General features: G+C 55.8%; 1 non-coding gene across 1 annotated transcript; it reads left to right on the top strand.

The window, feature by feature from the left end:
- The first annotated feature begins 385 nt into the window (after positions 1 to 385).
- Positions 386 to 9909, top strand: LOC115503365. Its single transcript, XR_004342996.1, has 3 exons — positions 386 to 502; positions 2229 to 2476; positions 9658 to 9909. It is a non-coding gene; the product is annotated as an uncharacterized LOC115503365 (transcript).
- Positions 9910 to 16811: the final 6902 nt, after the last annotated feature.

The raw sequence follows: 16811 nt of genomic DNA, 5'->3' as shown, positions 1-16811 counted from the left end.
AAGCAAGGCTGCATTTCCCAAATCCGGTGTTAAAGCTGTGGTCTCCAGAGATTTCCAAGTCATCTAATAGAGAAAAAAAAAAAAAAGAAAAAATTAAATGATTTCATTTTTTCAAGTTCATCTGTGAAGTTCTTTTGAAATTGGAAAATTGCGATGGCATTTTCTTCTGTTGACTATTTAGCACAAAAACAATACACTTCGTATTACAGGAAGCAATCATAAAAATGAAAACACGCGAACCTGGCGCCACTCTTTAATAATAAATACTTTAACTTTAAAATAATAGCTATTATCCTTTTAGCTAATGGAGAAATTACCATTTTTACTCTGCCGGATAGTTATTCTTTTGGTAATAGAAACACTAACCTTTTTTCTCCCTAGGGATTTATTAGTAAGCACGTGTAATCTTTGGCAAAAGGAAACCTGAAAATGCATTTCCCGTGGGACCCCGCGCCCGTCGATGCCTTTCAGCCTGCAGCTGACCTCGGGAGACCTGGAAAAGGTACTCGTGCTCGCGTGCCCGTGCATTTCTGGGGTGCGCTGGCCTTTGCAAAATAGGCTATAGTTAGCTTCAGAAACAGTCTCACTCCTTTGGGGAAGGCTTCGGCTCTGTCTCTTAGCATAAAGCTTCTGGGAAGAAAAGCTCCTTTCTGACAAACCCCACCTTCCTGTGCGGTGCGGCAGCCTCGTCGCAGCCGAGGGCTGGACTCCCAGTGTCAGCGCGGGGCAGCGGTCAAACACGGGGTTTTGTTTCCAGGGAGGTGCTGATTTTCCTCGCACTCCGCTGGGTTTCTCCAAGCCCGAGGGAGATGCTGTTGGACTTACAGGCACCATTGTTCTCTCCCCAAGGATTTGACAGGAGGCCACCCCCAGGAGGATTTAAAAGGCAGGCAAACCCTGTAAGGGGTGGGCTTGGACAGTTCCAAGGACATCCCGAAGCACCTTTGATTTGGGACCACGTTCCCTGCCCGGCCGAGACAATGGATTTGGCAGATTGTCGGTCAGTGGCCCGATAGTCCATGATGTCTGGACGATCCCAGACAAACTGACGGTGACTCACGCACCAGGCCATGGCTTTGGACATCGGGAGTGACTTAAAGCAAAGTGAGCGGCTTCTGAAGGCTCAGCATTCGGGGGTCCGTGCCGTACCCCTGGTCCAAAGAGTCCGGTGTTTTCCAAATTAACCTCCAATGATAGAATATCAAAGGAACGGCTTCTCCACCACCTTTGTATCATGTCAGGTGCTAATATATTCTTAATAAATCATTCCTGATGATAATGATGATGAGCAAGGTGACCTCTTTCCAGAGATTAACATCCACAATTAGCTACTCAGGAATTAGGATACACTGTTATTTACTGTCTCACCCGTGCCGTTGAATAGAGTGGCCACCAGCCACGTGTGACTGACTACTCCAACTTAGATGGAATAAAACCAAACGTTGAGTTCTTCAGTCATACCGGCCACATTTCAAGCACTCAGTAGCCACATAAGGCTTCGTGGTTACACTTTTGGGCAGCGCAGATATGGAACATTCTCATCATCACAGAAAGTTGGTTTGGGCAGTGCTGTTTTTCCTCCGTAAGAGCTCATGGCTTAAGCGTGAAAGTGTGCTTCCAGTCCGTGGGCATTTCTAAGAATCCTTGCTTCGCCAACATGGACCCGGGCAACGTTCTCGCGCGCTAATATCCGATCAAAGCCAAGGACACACATAATTAACCTTGAGCATAAAATTATAAACAGAAGTGCGGGCATCAGTGTATGAAGTTGTTGATCATTCCCCCTGCTGTGGATATTATCTGGGCTGCAAACTCCAAAGCCCAGAGATCTGATGGATGCGGCCATGACCTTGCTCTTGCCCTTAGCTGGCGAAGAATCCAGCAGTCCCTGTGCTAGTCTCTGTGCCCAAGTGGACTTGGATCCTTCTCTGGGGCTTGGAGATTCGGACGTGGCCGTGAGGCTGTCGTGGCTCTTAGCCCCCACACGTGAAGATCGGGAGTCTCGTGACCCCACACAGGCCCTCAGAGCCCCCACCTCCCAAGGCTTCCAACTTCTCTGTGCAGCCCTAGGCGGCAGCAGGAGGGGGTCCATCCCTCTCTGTCTTTAAAAATTTAAATATATAAATAGGACTTTGGAAACGACTTTTAAATTTGGGGGGGTACGTTTGAAAAATTATTACGTTTCAACGTCTCACTTCCATTATTATTTTTTTTTTTTTTTCCCACAGCAGGATTCCAGGGACACATTTACGACCGTCATAATTGTGAGTTAGAGATCTCCCAGGCCAAGTGAAATGAAATTACGAGAAACTGAAATCTGTTTTAATTGGAGCATTTATGGAAAAAAGAAGTCAGACTGGCTGCTTTTTCCTTTATGTGACTCTTCGGTTCATGGCTCTACCTGCGTCCGGAAACCAGGGCTGGCGAAACTTGGGCCGTGACAGAGCAGGGAGGAAAGGAGAGAGAGGAGAATGAGGTAGGTGTGTCAGGAAGGAGTCATTTTCTTAGCTTAAAAAAAAAAAAAAATGGAGGTACAGTCGCCGCGGTTCCGCCTCAGTGACCATGAAACCGAGTCGGCAAAAGCTGAAGGACCCGGCTCCTGAAAGCCTCATCAGGCCTTGTCATCGCTCTAATGAATATCATTTAAATTGCTTTGTATATTGGTGGAGTTTGGATGTCGATTTAATTTGTGCATGTGTTTGAGTTCTTCTGCTTGGCTAGGCTAACAGAGAAGCAGCCGCCTAATGAAAACTGAGTTGGTGACAGTGTGATGTGCTCCAACCCAGTCAAATGGGTTTGAAGGGTTGCAGCGACAGCTCTCAGAAAAGAAGTCGATCTGGCCAGGGAGAGCGAGGGGAGGCTTTCCCGCAGAGTGCGGACCTGCCGGGCGGTGTGGCCCGCTCGGTGTGGCCGTGCTGCGGACCGCAGGCGCGGTCCTCGCTCTTGGCCCGGTGCAAACCGCGGTCCGGGCCCGGGGCACCGCGCCTGTCGGGCCGAGGTCCCGGGAACACCCCCCTTCCCTGTGGGTGAGCGGCACACGGGGGATCGTGCGACCTCTCGAGTGACAGATGTGACTCAGGGCCCCCAGCTGAGAGAACACGGCATCTTCATGTTTGGACGCCCAAAAAAAGCCAAGGCCTTCTCCCACAGTGTTGTCACCCCAGCCATCCGGGGAGGGGAGCAGGCCGGGAATCCTGCGGGGCTTCTGTGTAGATGGGGCCCAGGGAGGAGCTGCGGCCCGCCAGGGTCCCCTGTTCCTGTCGGGAAGGTCAGCCAGGCTTCTGTTTGCAGAAACATTAGAACGACAGGCTGAGCATAAACCCGGTCGCCTGCTTACTCCCCACTCAGTCCCTTATGTCCAAAGGGGCCATGGTCCTGGAAGGAGTTTGGGGTTTGGCTGTCGTGTTTCAGGGACTGTTCCAGTCAGGGACTGGGTCTCGGGACGCAGGGGGCTGCAGCTTTATCACAGGCTGCTCAACACCCCGGGCCTGAGGGGTGGGGGACGACGGGAGAGAGCATATGAAAGGAGCCCCCTTCTCCACCTTCTCTCTCTCTTTTAAAAAATTATTTGTTTCGAGAGAGAGAGAGAGAGAGAGAGAGAGAGAGAGAGCACGTGCGCACAGCAGGGGAGGGGCAGAGAGAGAAAGACAGAGAGGATCCCAAGCAGACTCCTCGCTGTTGGTGCAGAGCCGACTCCGGGCTCGAACTCATGAACTGTGAGATTGCGACCTGAGCTGAAATCACGAGTCAGACGCTTGACCGACTGAGCCACCCGGGCGCCCCTCCCTCTACCTTCTCTACACTCAACGAGGCCATTGAACAGACTGAACCTGCGACCCTTGAACAGTCCCTTTAACTGCGACCTCCAACCGTATCTGACCCTCGAGGTCCAGCTTCTTATTACAGTCTTCTCAAATACTGTCAATATTCACGTAATCAACGAGGCAGCCTCATATAACCTGGAAAAAAATGACCACAACAGGGAGCGTCCGTGGGGGTCTAGACTGCTCCCTCCGCTGTCTGGATGCCCTCCAGCTCCACCTCTGCATGAGTCTGGTCCACACATGGGGGTGGGGGGGTCTCTCAAGGCTGTAAAAGAGCTGGTCCCGTTCCTCTCGATCGGAGAGATTCCGCTGGAAAGCCAGGCTCTCTCTTTCTACCATGGAAAGGCAGGGTGAGGACGGAGTGGAGCCGGGAAAGGACATGGGGCCTGGGGCAAGGGCTCGCTGATGGTTCTGGGAGCAGAAGGGGGAGGGTGTCCAGACCTCCAGAGAGTCCTAACTACCTAGTCTATAGGGGACTTTGACCCCACGGGCCATTTGGTAGTAGGGGTTGGCTTCTCTGAACATGGGGACCCACGGTTTTGTCTTGAGAGGCCCGAGAAGCTTCTGCGTGCCTGAGACGTGAGGTGGGGGCACCGGTAAGGTCTCCTCCGACCCTGCACAGTTCCCAGTGGGGCCGAGGCTTCATGTCACGAGGGGCTGGACCATCAGACCAGACGGCAGCCCTCCCACCCTGGCCCAGTACCAGGAATAAGATCTGTGCACGCCCAAGACCCGAGCCGGACTTGAATGAGTTTGGAGCCATGCTGGAGAAAGGAGACAAAACAATAGTGACAAATCAATGTCAAACGTCTGGGTAAGAAAGAGAATGGGCAACAAACAAAGTGGAACCACAAGGCTCAGTCCCTGAAGCTTGAGGGGCCCTGGCCGGGAGCCTATCTTTGGTGAGGCAGGCCTGGGCTGGACCTTGAGGGTCAGATAAGACGAGATTGCACGCAGAGGAGGGCATGGGAGGCCACGGCCCCTCTTTGCGAGAAACCACCAGGAGGCCGGTCGCCCCGCTGCCTTCTGGCTGCGCCTTGAGATGGCAAGACCAATGGCACTGGCCTGTCACATGCTGAGAAGCGCCATCCGGATCATCTGAAATGAAATGTTGCTGGGGCCAAAGATGGTGTTGAAACGATTCCGGTGTTTCTCACCTGGGGGTCTTTCTAGGATTTCTTCCACGGTTTCTTGACCGCTCAGGGGTTGTGAGGTGCTTGTGGGCACATGCATTCATTGGCTCCCTGAAGTTCGCGCACAGGCCTTGGTGTGGGTCCCTGTTAGCACACGAGGCTCCCTCCTGATTCCTCCCTGATCTTGTAGCTCCCAGGGCGCCCGTTCCCTTCCAGGTTTGGGGGTCAGGAGCGCTCGTCACGATGCTGTCAGCAAAAAGTCGCTCAGGATTTCAAGCAAGGAGTGGAAGTTTGGCACACATACGTGAAGTCTGGGCATAGTGGGTTCAGTGACTGCTGGATGTAGGTGCTTACTCGATGTCCCAGGAGTCTGTCCCTCCCTCTCTCTCCTCCCTCTCTTTCTCTTTCTCTCTCTCTATGTCTCTTACTGTCTCTCCCTGTCTCTCTCTCTTTCACTCTCTCTGTTTCTCTCTCTCTCTGCCTCTCTCCCTATGTGCTTTTCCTCTCCCTCTCTGTCTCTGTCTCTGTCTCTGTCTCTATATCGTTTCTCGCTCTCTCTCTGCCTCTCTGTCTCTTTCTCTTCCTCTCTGTCTCTTTGTATCTCTGTCTCTCTGTCTCAGCTTCACGCTTGGACAGTTTTCCCCTCAAGGTGTGAGCTGCTCATAGGTCCTGCTCAGCGACCTTGAGGGGAAGGAGCTTTCTGTCACAGTGGTGAGGGAGCCAGCACCCTGGGCGGCCAGGGTCGGGTCAATCCCGGACAAGAGCTGTGATTCTGATCCGCGGGGGGTCACAGATGCACCTCAACTTGCTTCCGGGTCTGAAGCAGCAGACATTCTCTGTCCCAAGCCCCCCTGGATACTTCGGGTTCAGGTTAATGATACAGATGGCTCCGTCTATAGGTTGGCAGATGTTCGTCTTTGCATCTTGAGTCACCTGTAGCCTCCACTTTGCCAATGGGGTGACGAACCCCAGTGGGCTTCCCAGACTCCTCAGGAGGTGCCTCTCCCGAAGAAAGGCTCTCAGTTTTCTAGGAGGCAGTAGGGAAAAGCCTGGTGAGAAACCAGGCTGTGGGACTTCCACTGGCCCCCGAGGGCAGGTCCTCCCGATGGCAGGGACAGGTGATGGTGTCTCCTCTTCCCCGGGCCAGAAGTGCGCCCGGACACCCCCAACCTTGGGGGCCTCCTGGCCACTCTCTTCCTAAGGTACGGCTGGAAGCCCAGCACCCTACGGAGACAGCGGACTCCTCTGCCCAAAGGCTACTGGCCCTTTTCGTTGCACTTCCTAGACCCTGATGTGGCTGTGGACCAGAACCGACTGGAAAGGAAATTCTAGAAAGCCGGAATCTCTGGCACCTGAACTGAACGCTGAGTGTTTACCCGGCACAGGTTGTAAAACGTAGCCCACGGACGGAGTATGGCCGGCGTTGTTTGGTGTGGGCGGGCCACACTTTCACCCCCAACCCCGCAACCTTTAATGCATTGCCAGGTTCCGAAAACTGGGAGATTTCAAACGGGTCCCCCAATGCCGCACCCCCGCCTGACAACAGGTGGCTGCCCGGCTCAGGTGGGGCGTCGGCTCCCCCGCCTCTCTGTCTGGCCGGCTGGATGAGGAGCTGAGGGCCGGCCATCGCTTTGATCGCTTTGACAGGTGATCCCAGGAAGCACAGGTAGACAGACGCGAGGACAGGGAGCGGTGAGGCGGGAAAGGCGAGGAAGCCAGTTCCAGCTGGATTAAGGAGCAGGCTGCCTATGAACCGGACTGGAGTCCGCTGGAAACCTCTGTGGGACTGTGCTGGGCAGTCCGCGGGTGGTCCCCTCTGGGGGTCAGGCCGATGGGGGTCCTCAGCTCCCCTCTGTCCCTGGCCGAGCGCTGCCCCCTGCCCACGAGCTTAGAGACCCAGGGCCTTGCAGTGGGAAGCCTTTGACAGGTAGACACAAAGGGACGGGATGGGGGGGGGGTGGACAGCACCCGAGGCGTGGCCGCGGCTGCGTCCAGCCACCCGCGTTCGCGGTGGGCCCCCGCACTCCCGCAGGCATTAATCAGGGGGCTGTCGGGCCCAGGGGGAGGGCTCCCCCATGACGGGGAGTGACTGGCCCAAGATAACACTCCAGGCCAGCCACCGAGCTGCCTCCAGAGCCCAGGCCTCCCTCTCCCCCTCTGCTGTTCCCACTGCCCTGTGCTACGGATCCCGGGGAGACCGGAGCCCTGGATGCCTCACTCATCCGTTTTATTTTATTTAGTTATTTAATTATTTACTTATTTATGTGTTTATTACCCATCTAGTTGCAGAGATAACTTAGGGCTTCTGTACAGCTCATTAATTGCCTCATTGCTGGCTAGAAACGGCGCGATTGGCTGCGAGGAGAGGGAAGTACGATGCGCAGGGGTGGGGGTGGGGGACCCACAGGAACCAGGAGACACGGGGACCCGGTGAGTGGCTGCAGGGCCCCACCAGCTCCTGGTCCCCCCCCCCCCCCCCCCCCTGCACAGGATGACATCTCGCAGGAAATGGCTCCACACAGGAAGTCCCTCCCACAGGAAGTCCCACCCTCCGCCCAGGGGCATCCCCGGCAGGACTGGCCACCCCGGGCCCCGGGACAGAGCTGCTCAGAGAGCAGCTGGCCTTTCCGCCTTTCTGGCTCCTCGCACTTGCTGCTGGGGGTAGCGGCGGGCAGTGGGCGGCGGGGTCGTGAATGCCAAGAGGGGAGGGACGCCTCTGGGAGCTTCAGACATCTTCCATCCTGTCGCCCCCACCCTCCCACCCACCCCCGCCATTTCTCTGTGCGAACAGATGTGTCCTTCCTCCACAAAAATGCCCTGGCAGAAAGTTAGTGTCAGGATCCACATGGGTGATAATAGAATCAAGGTGGGCACCGCAGCCATGAGAACGTGGAGGGGAATTTTCAGTCCCTGTCTCCCCCCCCCCGCCCCCCGGGGAGCTGAGGGGGCCCCAAGCCACGGCCTGGCGCAGAGGCTACGACTCTCAAAGTCCTCGTGGGGAGTGACCTCGCGTCACCCTTCCCCATGCCACCCGCGCTGCCCCATTCTGCTCACCCAAGAAAGACCTCATGCCAACACTGTAATCAATTAGCCCTGAGGAATGGACAAAGGGGGTCGGGAAATTAATTTCATTTGGGTTTTCTCTCCCGAGGCCCTGCCTGGCAGCCAGCTCTCCCAACACCCACATGTCCCAACTGCTCCGTCCATCAGCTCTTGTCCAACTTAACTATTCATTTTATGTATTTTAATTTGGGCAGAACATTTATTTGGCTTAAATCTCCTTTTCAGGGGTTGGAATGTGCCTTCCACACACAGGCAGAGATGCTCTGCTCGAATTTCGTCAGGAGTTTAGTTTACAAAGATAGTAACTGAGCTATTAAAACCAACAACCCCTTTTAAAGCAAACAGACCATTAAAATATAGGAACAGTTTATGGCATAAATAAAATGGAGGATATAGATTATTTAAAGATAAGATTTTCAAGAAACAGGGATAAAAAAACATTTAAATAATTTCTCCACGATATATATTTTTTTTTTTACAAAGTGAACTTCAAAATGCAAATGCAAATTAAAAAGAAAAGCACAGAAAGACATTAAAAATCCATCTTCTTAGTGAAGGCATACAAAAAAGGCTTGACTTTTCCTTCTAGATCTGTAGATGATTTCTGAGGGGCGGGGTGCAGGGAACTACTTGAATTCATAAATGGCAGGATTTACCCAGCTTGGGAAGCCACATTGTGGAAAAAGAAGCGAGACATTTGCTTCTAGATCATTCTCTCGAGCCGGCTGACAGATACAATAATTTCGTCCATTAGTCCGATCCATTGTCTTCCTTCGGCACAGAAGTCCTGTACCGCGGAGGTAGATTTCCACTGCTATGCGTATTTTAAGGGTTATTTGGCAACACGAGGAAAGCTAAAAGTAGCCTCTTAATCTAATTAATTGACATTTCTGAATCTTGCTTTCACAACAACACATGGTTTCATGTTCTGGGTTTTAGCACTTGTCAAGCTTTTTTGGAGAATGTTTTGGTCAGAATGACAAGATAATTTGTGGCTGAGGCTCCAAGCTAGAGAAGTGTTTAAGGCTATAATGATTTATTATCATCACAGAATAACAAAATTTACCGAGTGTTTCATCAGAATTTTTGAAATAAGTTTGCCACCATAGGAGAAGCAGCAGGGTGGGGGGGGGGGGGCTGCGTCTGGAGACGGGGAGGGCTCAGGCTTCATATACAAACCCAGCCATGACTGATTCCTTAACATTTCTCTCTATTAAATTTATCTCGGCGCGTTCCTTGAGAGAGAAACCCCAGAGCATTTCAGGAGGACGAGGGGTGGTAGGAGGAGAACCGAGAGAAAAATCAGACCTCTCCCCCCCGCCCCCCCGGGCTCTGCAAGCAGGAAACCCGAGTCCCCGACTCCACTCGTAACATATATGTGGCTACAGCCAGCGATGAATTTCTACATTTTGGCACCGGTCAGAGTGAAAGTAGTCGCACTATCTATAGAAACTTTGAGATGGAGAACACTTGGAGTATGCTACTGAAAATGCAAGAAACACATTTTTGAAAGGATGAAATAATATCACTGAGTGACAGTAAATTAACATGCTGACATTTGCAGACTTTCAGAGCATTGCCATAAAAAGAAGTAATACAACATGACTAATTTGGACTTCTTCTTTCTTCCTTCCCAGGGAGAGACAGCCCTGCCCCTCCACGGCCACCCGGCAGGCTGTGCCTACCCGGCACTTCCTCCTCTTTTCCAGGAAACACTTCTTACTTACCATTCCCCTGCGCTCCGGCGTTGACTCTCGGAGACGCCGTGGAGAAGGCGAGCTTGACTTCTGTGCTCAGAAGATGCTCTCTTGAGCGTCAGACAGATGTTTGACGGCTGGCCGAGGGCGCTCACTTCTGGCTACCGGGTCCCCCCCCACCACCACACACACACACACACACACACATACACACACACCGTGCAGTGCCAGGGCTGGGAGGGTCCTTGCACACCTTTGAACGTCACTGCACAGATGGGGATGCTGAGGCACAGAGAGGCTCTGAGTTCCCAGGCTGCTTCTCTTTCCCCTCGGCCAAGCATCCAGCCTGGAAGGTCCTCCGAGTGAACACGAGGCATCCGGTCCACCTCCCTGCACGGGAAGTGAGCCTTCCATTATCGGAGCTGGCTCAGGGCTTGGCACACAGAAAGCACCCACTAAACGTTTGCTGCGTTCATGAAAAAAGGCACCACTGTCACAGCCAGCCTTTCGCTTTGCCGGTACACCTGGGAGTCAGCGACAAAAGGCCTGCTCTCACCGGAGCAGGATGTTCCTTTGTTCTAAGAGCTGGGTGTCCCCAGGTGAGCACCGTATCCCTCACAGCTAAAGGGACAGGGTGTCCCCATTCTCACCCAGCCCCTCAGCCTGGCCCACGGGAGACGCTCGGCCAACGTGTTCTCTCTCGTCTCAGGAGACAGAGGCTCGTTTTCCTCCTGGAAGAAGGGCTACCTGAAAATGAGCGCATGTTTTTAAAAACCACTGCACTGGGGGGCACCTTGGGAGGGCACACCCAGAGGCCAGCGGGTGCTGAGGCTGAGTCCCGCGCGGCCCCAGATCCTGAGTGCACTCAGGAGGAGGGGGCAGCCAACTGCCGAGCCTTTATTAATGTCATCCGTCTGTACTTAGACGAGGTATAAGAGATTACAAGGGCTGAACTGGGTATGGGCGAGGCTGGTGAGTGTGACCATGACCCGGGCAGAGGCCCAGCCTGGGCAGGACAAGAGAGGAACCCAGGCTGGTGGGTGGGGCGCATGAGTTCTCGGCCGGGTCTCAGAATCGGGCGGAGTGCCAGGGCCAAGGAGAAGGGGTCCCCAGCCCCTGAGCTCTGTTCACGAGAAGGTGCGGAGGCTGGGGACCTGACCCTGCAGGGGACAAAAGTCTGCGCCCTCAGCACTTAAAGTGGGAAGTCAGCACAGGGCAGGGCAGAGGATATGCCAAAGACTCATACCTTCAATGCTGTTCTAATTATTAAAAGTCAAATCAGAGGAGTCGTCTCCTCTTTTCCCCCAACTGGGCCCATATCTGTCCGCCTGGAGCTATTTCAGCCACACGGGAGACCTGAGTTCTGGGCTTGGCCCTATTAGGGTTCTCCCAAGGTCCTGGACAGAACAGCGAGCCCAGGCCTGGCTATGTGATGATTTGAGGGGTCTGGTGTGGTTGGGTGGGGGCCACATGAATGATCACAAAAGAGCTACTTTCCCTCTCTCTAAGTTTCCGGCTCCGTGTGCAAACACTGGCCGGTCCTGTCCACGCCCGACAGTTACAAGAAAGAGGGTTTTTGGAGAACGTGGTCTCCTGGTTTTCTTCCTTGTTTTGAGCAGAAGCAGAGTGAGCTCAGAAGCCGGAGGCAGGCCCGAGGGCAACCCCAGCGGATATCCTGGGCGTCCACTTCTCCTCACCCCTCCTCGGGGCCTGGGGAACTGCAGCCCCACGAATCTGGGGGGCAGCGGCCGTCTCCCGCTGTGTGTAGAGGCCGCCACCAGACCCGGCGAGCACGGCCTGAGGACTCGCGGGCCCCGGGCCGTGTCGTGGGCATACTGTTACGAGCTCACATACGTTGAGAGTAACCTTTCAGCAGAACAGTTTGAGTTAAAATAAAGGGATTGAAAAAGAGTACAATGACCAAAAAAATCTATAAAAATGCAATTGCGCTAATATAATTTTATCACTTATTTAAAAATTTAGTCGACCCAAAAGACTACCAAGTGTGAAATTAAGGAACAGCTCCTCACTTTTATGGAAATCACTCTTCCTCACTTGTCTAATAGCCTGATTTTGTCAGATCATTTATTTCCATGGTTTTAAAATGAGCTTGACAGACAGAATTTTATAACACCACTTTACTGCAAATAAGAACATCATTTTCGCTTATTAAAACTGAAGCTTAGAGAAAGCATTAAAATTAACAGTTCACTCCGCTTTAACCTTTCGAATACTGCCGTGACTTTACACCGGAGATCGCGTGCACCGGAGGCCGGCGGTCCCGGGGTCGGTGCTGGAGGTGCGACGGGGCGGACAGCGCAGGCCGGCAGGGGGCTCGCGGAGAACACGCACACCCAACCGGAAATGGTCGTGATGGGGCCGAGGAGCCCCCCCCCGCGGCCCGGCCATCAGCACCAGCCTCGGGAAGCCCAGCGCAAGGCCCCCCGGGATTCCCGGGGAGGCACTTCCTTTAACGTGGAGCAAGGGGCCTGCTTTTCTACCCAAGAGACTTAAGAAATTAATCGAGGGCTAGGCTCGCAGTCTCCCGCGCTGGTCCTTCCTGCCTTTATTCAACGAATATTGTTGAGCACCGTCCTTCCACGTACCGGGTACCGTTCCAGGCCCGTGAGATGACACCTGAGTTAGACCAAGTCCCTGTCCTTGGGCGGCTTCGCCTGTCACTGGGGGAGACAGACCAGACTCCAATACGTATCGAATCTCATGCCTGGGAAGGTGACGCCCGCTGCAGAGAAAACCCAAGTAGAGCAGAGGCAGACATATAGTGTTTGTTGAACTGAAGAGATCTTCTTCTGACTCAGGACTCTGGGCAGGCAGTTGCAAGGTGGCCTGTCCCGGCCATCACAAGAGCCTGTGTCCTCTGTTTCGGGTGCCCTGGGGGCCAGGCCTGGGTCAGGCGCATTATTGGGCAGAACAGTTGGACTCTGCATTTCTGCGCCTGAGAGCTTTGTCCAAAACCTCAGAAAGCTGCTCTTTCCTGATCTCCGGCCCGAGTGCCGGGGGATTAACATGCCTGAAAGCAGCCATGTTTCCATGGACAGTTCCAGCCATGGACTGGCGGGAACTGGTGTGGCAACGTCCCTACTCTTCGCCCTTTGGAGGGACAAATCTGAGCTGTGTCTTCCCGAGTCTTCCCGTGGGATTCAGCTCCCGGTGCCCACTCTGCTGGTTGCTCCCGAATGCGCCCTGGACGACCTGCATCCCCTCCCTCCGCCCTGACCTGTCTCCCCTGCACCTTCCCAGGCCAGTTACGTGCCCTAAATCCTTGGCCCAGAGTCTGGGAAATCTGGTCCAAGACAGAGACCCGGGTCAGACAGCTGAGACTGACGGCTTTTGCTTTTCTCTGAATCCCCGATAGTATCACCTTGTGGGCGCCGCCTAGAACTCGCTGCCTTAGGACACCTTCGAGAGGCTCCCGCAGGACCTCTCTGCACGGGCACTGACCCGGTCTGCCAGGAGCAGCCTAACCAGGACTTCCCTGGGGCCCCTCGCGTCCGGCCCTAGATGTCCCTGGTGCTGCTGCCTGTGACCGCACGGAACTTGCCGACAATCTTGCACCCCTGCAAGTGAGCGGCGCGTGAGGCCGCTCTGACCGACGTGGGAGGAGCCTTCCTTCCCCGGGGGTGGATGCTTCTGAGACTCGGGGTCCCACGACCCGCCCATGGGATGGGTCGCCCCCTTGACTACGCCCCCTTGAATTTCCTCTGCCTCTTCTTTCCCCCCCTCCCTCACCTCTGTTCCCAGGGTGATGTTTCCACATCAGCTACTCACATACACGGCACGGTCTCAGCTCTGCCCTCAGAGGGGCCCTGGCTAAGGCACCAAAGGGGGCGAGGACTGCTCCCTGTGTTCCTGGTGGGTTTGCCAAGCCAGCTGTCCTGGGTCTGGGCTTGGCTTCACAGCACGCAGCCCCCCCCCACCCCGCCCCGGTACCTTTTATTTCTTCCCAACCACCCCGAATAGGCCTTGCGCTTGGATACTCCCGCGCCTTGGCTCATGGCACTTCCTCCACTCCCAGTGTCCTTCCTCCCCAAGGGCAGGTCTGTCTGTAGTCACATCTGCATGTCGAGGTCTGCGTAGCCACCTCCGGCTCTCCTAGATCGTGCTCCCTGAAGCCGCTGACCCCCCCTCCCTGGAGCACGCCCCGTACCCTGGAGTACCCCCACCCCAAAAGCCACGGTGCCCTCACCGCCACCAGGCTCAGCTCAGACAGCTGTCAACACGCGTTTACGGGCCCCCTGCCCTGTGTCCTGCACTGTGCCAGGTGCCACGGGCGGGGCGGGTGGCGGGAGCAGGGCCAGAGTCCAATGGGAGGCTACCTCTGGCTAACCCAGCACCTCAGGGCTGTCCTGGTGCTGGGAAGGCCTATGGCAGGGGGCAACCGGGTGGCAGGGACGCCTCTGTCCCTTAGGTAATGTTACTTCCTCTGAATGGAGGGCCGTCTCTATACCGGGGACCTTCGCTGTGCCTGGCACACAGGAGATAATCAAGAAATGATAGATGAATGGGAAATGAAGGAACGTACAATAAAAAAAAGGAACACGCCTGGTACCTGTTTGCTGTGTCTGTTACAGCGTCGGCGTGCCTCTGTCTCGATGCCCCTGAGGTACCCCCAGGCATAATCACTCACTCCTGAGGCCCCCTGGGCAAACATCTGTCGCTACTTTGTGCTGCAATCTGCTTACAGGGAAGTGTCTACTCTAGCCCGGGAGCACCTGGGGGCCGAGTCTTTCTCTGACACCTGGCCGAGGTGGCGAAGCCTGTGTGCAGAAGACACGTGTGTAAATTGTTCTCCGCTGTCCAGGGATTCTTCACCACGCAGGGAGGACCTGAAAGCAAGGCCGCCGGGCGGGGATTTGTAGAAACCAGCCCCCGGGCGGCTCCCCGGACACCTGCTACCCTTGCCATCCCTCAGCAAGCCTATGAGGTGGGAGCCACTTTATTTCACAGAAATGGGGGGAAGCTGAGACTCCAGGAGGCTGAACGGCAGGGTAAGACCACAGGCCGGTGGCGGTCGAGAATGGCTGCACACCCAGACCTGGCTGCCCCTAACTCTGAAGTTGTCACTCGGCTCTCCTCCCCCAGCCCCCCGTACCCCACCCTCACCCCTACCGTATTCTGATGGGCTGTCGCTTCCTGCCCTGGGCGATCTCACCTCCTGTGACTTGGGGTCCAAGGTGAGACTCCTTCCTAAGGCCGTGAACAGAGGAGGGACCCCTCTGTTCTCTCAACGCCAGCCCCTGCCACTGCCTGATGCCGCGTCAGTGCTCCGTGGACCGCGGGTACCTAATTCGCTTGGGTGTTGAGGCCGGGCCCGGGCATTACCCTCAGACGTGGCGATTCGCCCCAGGGTTCCTAAGGAGAAGGAACTCCCGGTCCACTGCAGGAAGGACACACAATTTACCCGCGCACCCTTCTGCCGCCACCGTGCCCAACGGTGCGCTGACACCCTCGGTCCCCGGGAGCTCGTGGGTGACTGTGGCACCAGCCCAAGCCACGCGGGGCCACGAGGGAGCAGCGGTGGTGAGATTCTGGTGCAAAGTGTGGACACAGCGGCCCGGTGGCCCTGCCACGCCTCCGAGAAAGGGCACAGACCTCAGGGGTGGGGACAGGGACTTGAAAATAGGCCCAGGCGGGATCTTGAAGGAGACGCCAGTGCCCTGGGCCATCAGCGAGTTCCTGGAGACGCCACCTTGGTGAGTGATAGCGGGGCCTGGAGGGCTGGGGGATCCAGGCCCCTTGGCTCTCCACGGCAGCTGGGGTTTCAGAGTGGCTTCCCACATGTCCCGCAGAGGGGGCAGAGGGGACGCCGGGCCTGCCTGGCACACACAGCGGGGTGTTCAGCCCCCTCCCAGCTCTGGGGACGGGGCTTTTCTGGAGCCAGGCCTCACCCTAGATGTGTGCTGTTTGAATTAACCCCCGTCCCTGCTGACAGTGGAGGGGACCTCAGAAAGGCCTGGGCCATGCGGTCGGAGGTCCCCACTGCTTGTGGACGGCTAGCATTTTATTTCCTGTTTCCCCTTTGCCAGTCCCCAGGGTGCCAGGGAAACATGGCACCACAGAGCCGACCTTCTGTATCATCCCCCCCCCCCACACCAGAAAGCCCCAGGCCCTGCTGTAGGCGAGGAAACCCAGGCTCTCCCTGGTTACAAGGCAGTTGGGCCCACACCCATCTTCTCCCATCAAAAGTGACCTCAGCCCCTCCTGCTGAGCCACCTGCCCTGGGCCCCTCCTGATCCAGTGTGGCCCGCCACGACTGCCGACTTTTAGACTCCCTGGTCCTTGCGGGCAGACTTGAATTTCAGCTGCTCTCCTGCCTCGAGGGTCTCCCGCTGGCTCCCCCGCAGGTGGGAGGGCCAGCCAGCAGCCCCGGCCAGGCCCTGGGGCAGGGGCGGGAGCGAGAAGATTCAGGGGTGACTTTTGGAGAACTCTGGCCCGCAGCAGACCAAGCCTTTTGAGCAAGGTTGCACAGAACGGGTCAGAGCCAGCCAGGTGACTCGGCCCCCGTGCGTCCCACAGAAGCACAGGGCGAGAACGAGAACTCGCAAGCTATCCCTCCCAAACGTGAGAAAGCGGAGAGCTGCTACAGCTTGAGCATCACCAGCCTTGCTGAGCAGTATGTGTTTACAAAGGCGGGAGCTCAGAAACACTTCCATTGTGGAGAAACAAAGCCTCAGAAATACGAAATTCGAAAGCCAGCCCTCGGCCACTCCTGGAGGGAGCGGGCCTCCCTGGGGATCGGCGCGGAGCGGCCTGGGCGGCTCGGTTCCCAGCGTATCACGGTTTCACTGCACCTGTTGGCATAGCTTTGTGGTGATTCACTCTCGCCTCCTTCTCAGGCCTTGCTGCGTCCTAGCCCGAAGGCGAGCGCACCCTCGAGCACAGGGCCCTGGCGCCGAGCACCCCCCAAGCGCGCGTGGCCTCAAAGCCCCCCCCGTGTAACCTCTCTCGCAAGTGGTCCTGGTGACGCTGAGGCCAAGTGGGTTTTGCTGGCGGGTCTCAGGAGCCCGCTGGTCAGCGGGTGACCCACTCACCCCGTCCAGATCGACCGGCTGCCCGGCACCTGCCCGCCAAAG

The sequence above is a fragment of the Lynx canadensis genome, chromosome E2 (genome assembly GCF_007474595.2).
Source record: "Lynx canadensis isolate LIC74 chromosome E2, mLynCan4.pri.v2, whole genome shotgun sequence".
Taxonomy (NCBI): Eukaryota; Metazoa; Chordata; class Mammalia; order Carnivora; family Felidae; genus Lynx; species Lynx canadensis.
The sequence above is the reverse complement of the archived record's forward strand: the minus strand, read 5'-3'. Positions and strand labels throughout refer to the sequence as shown.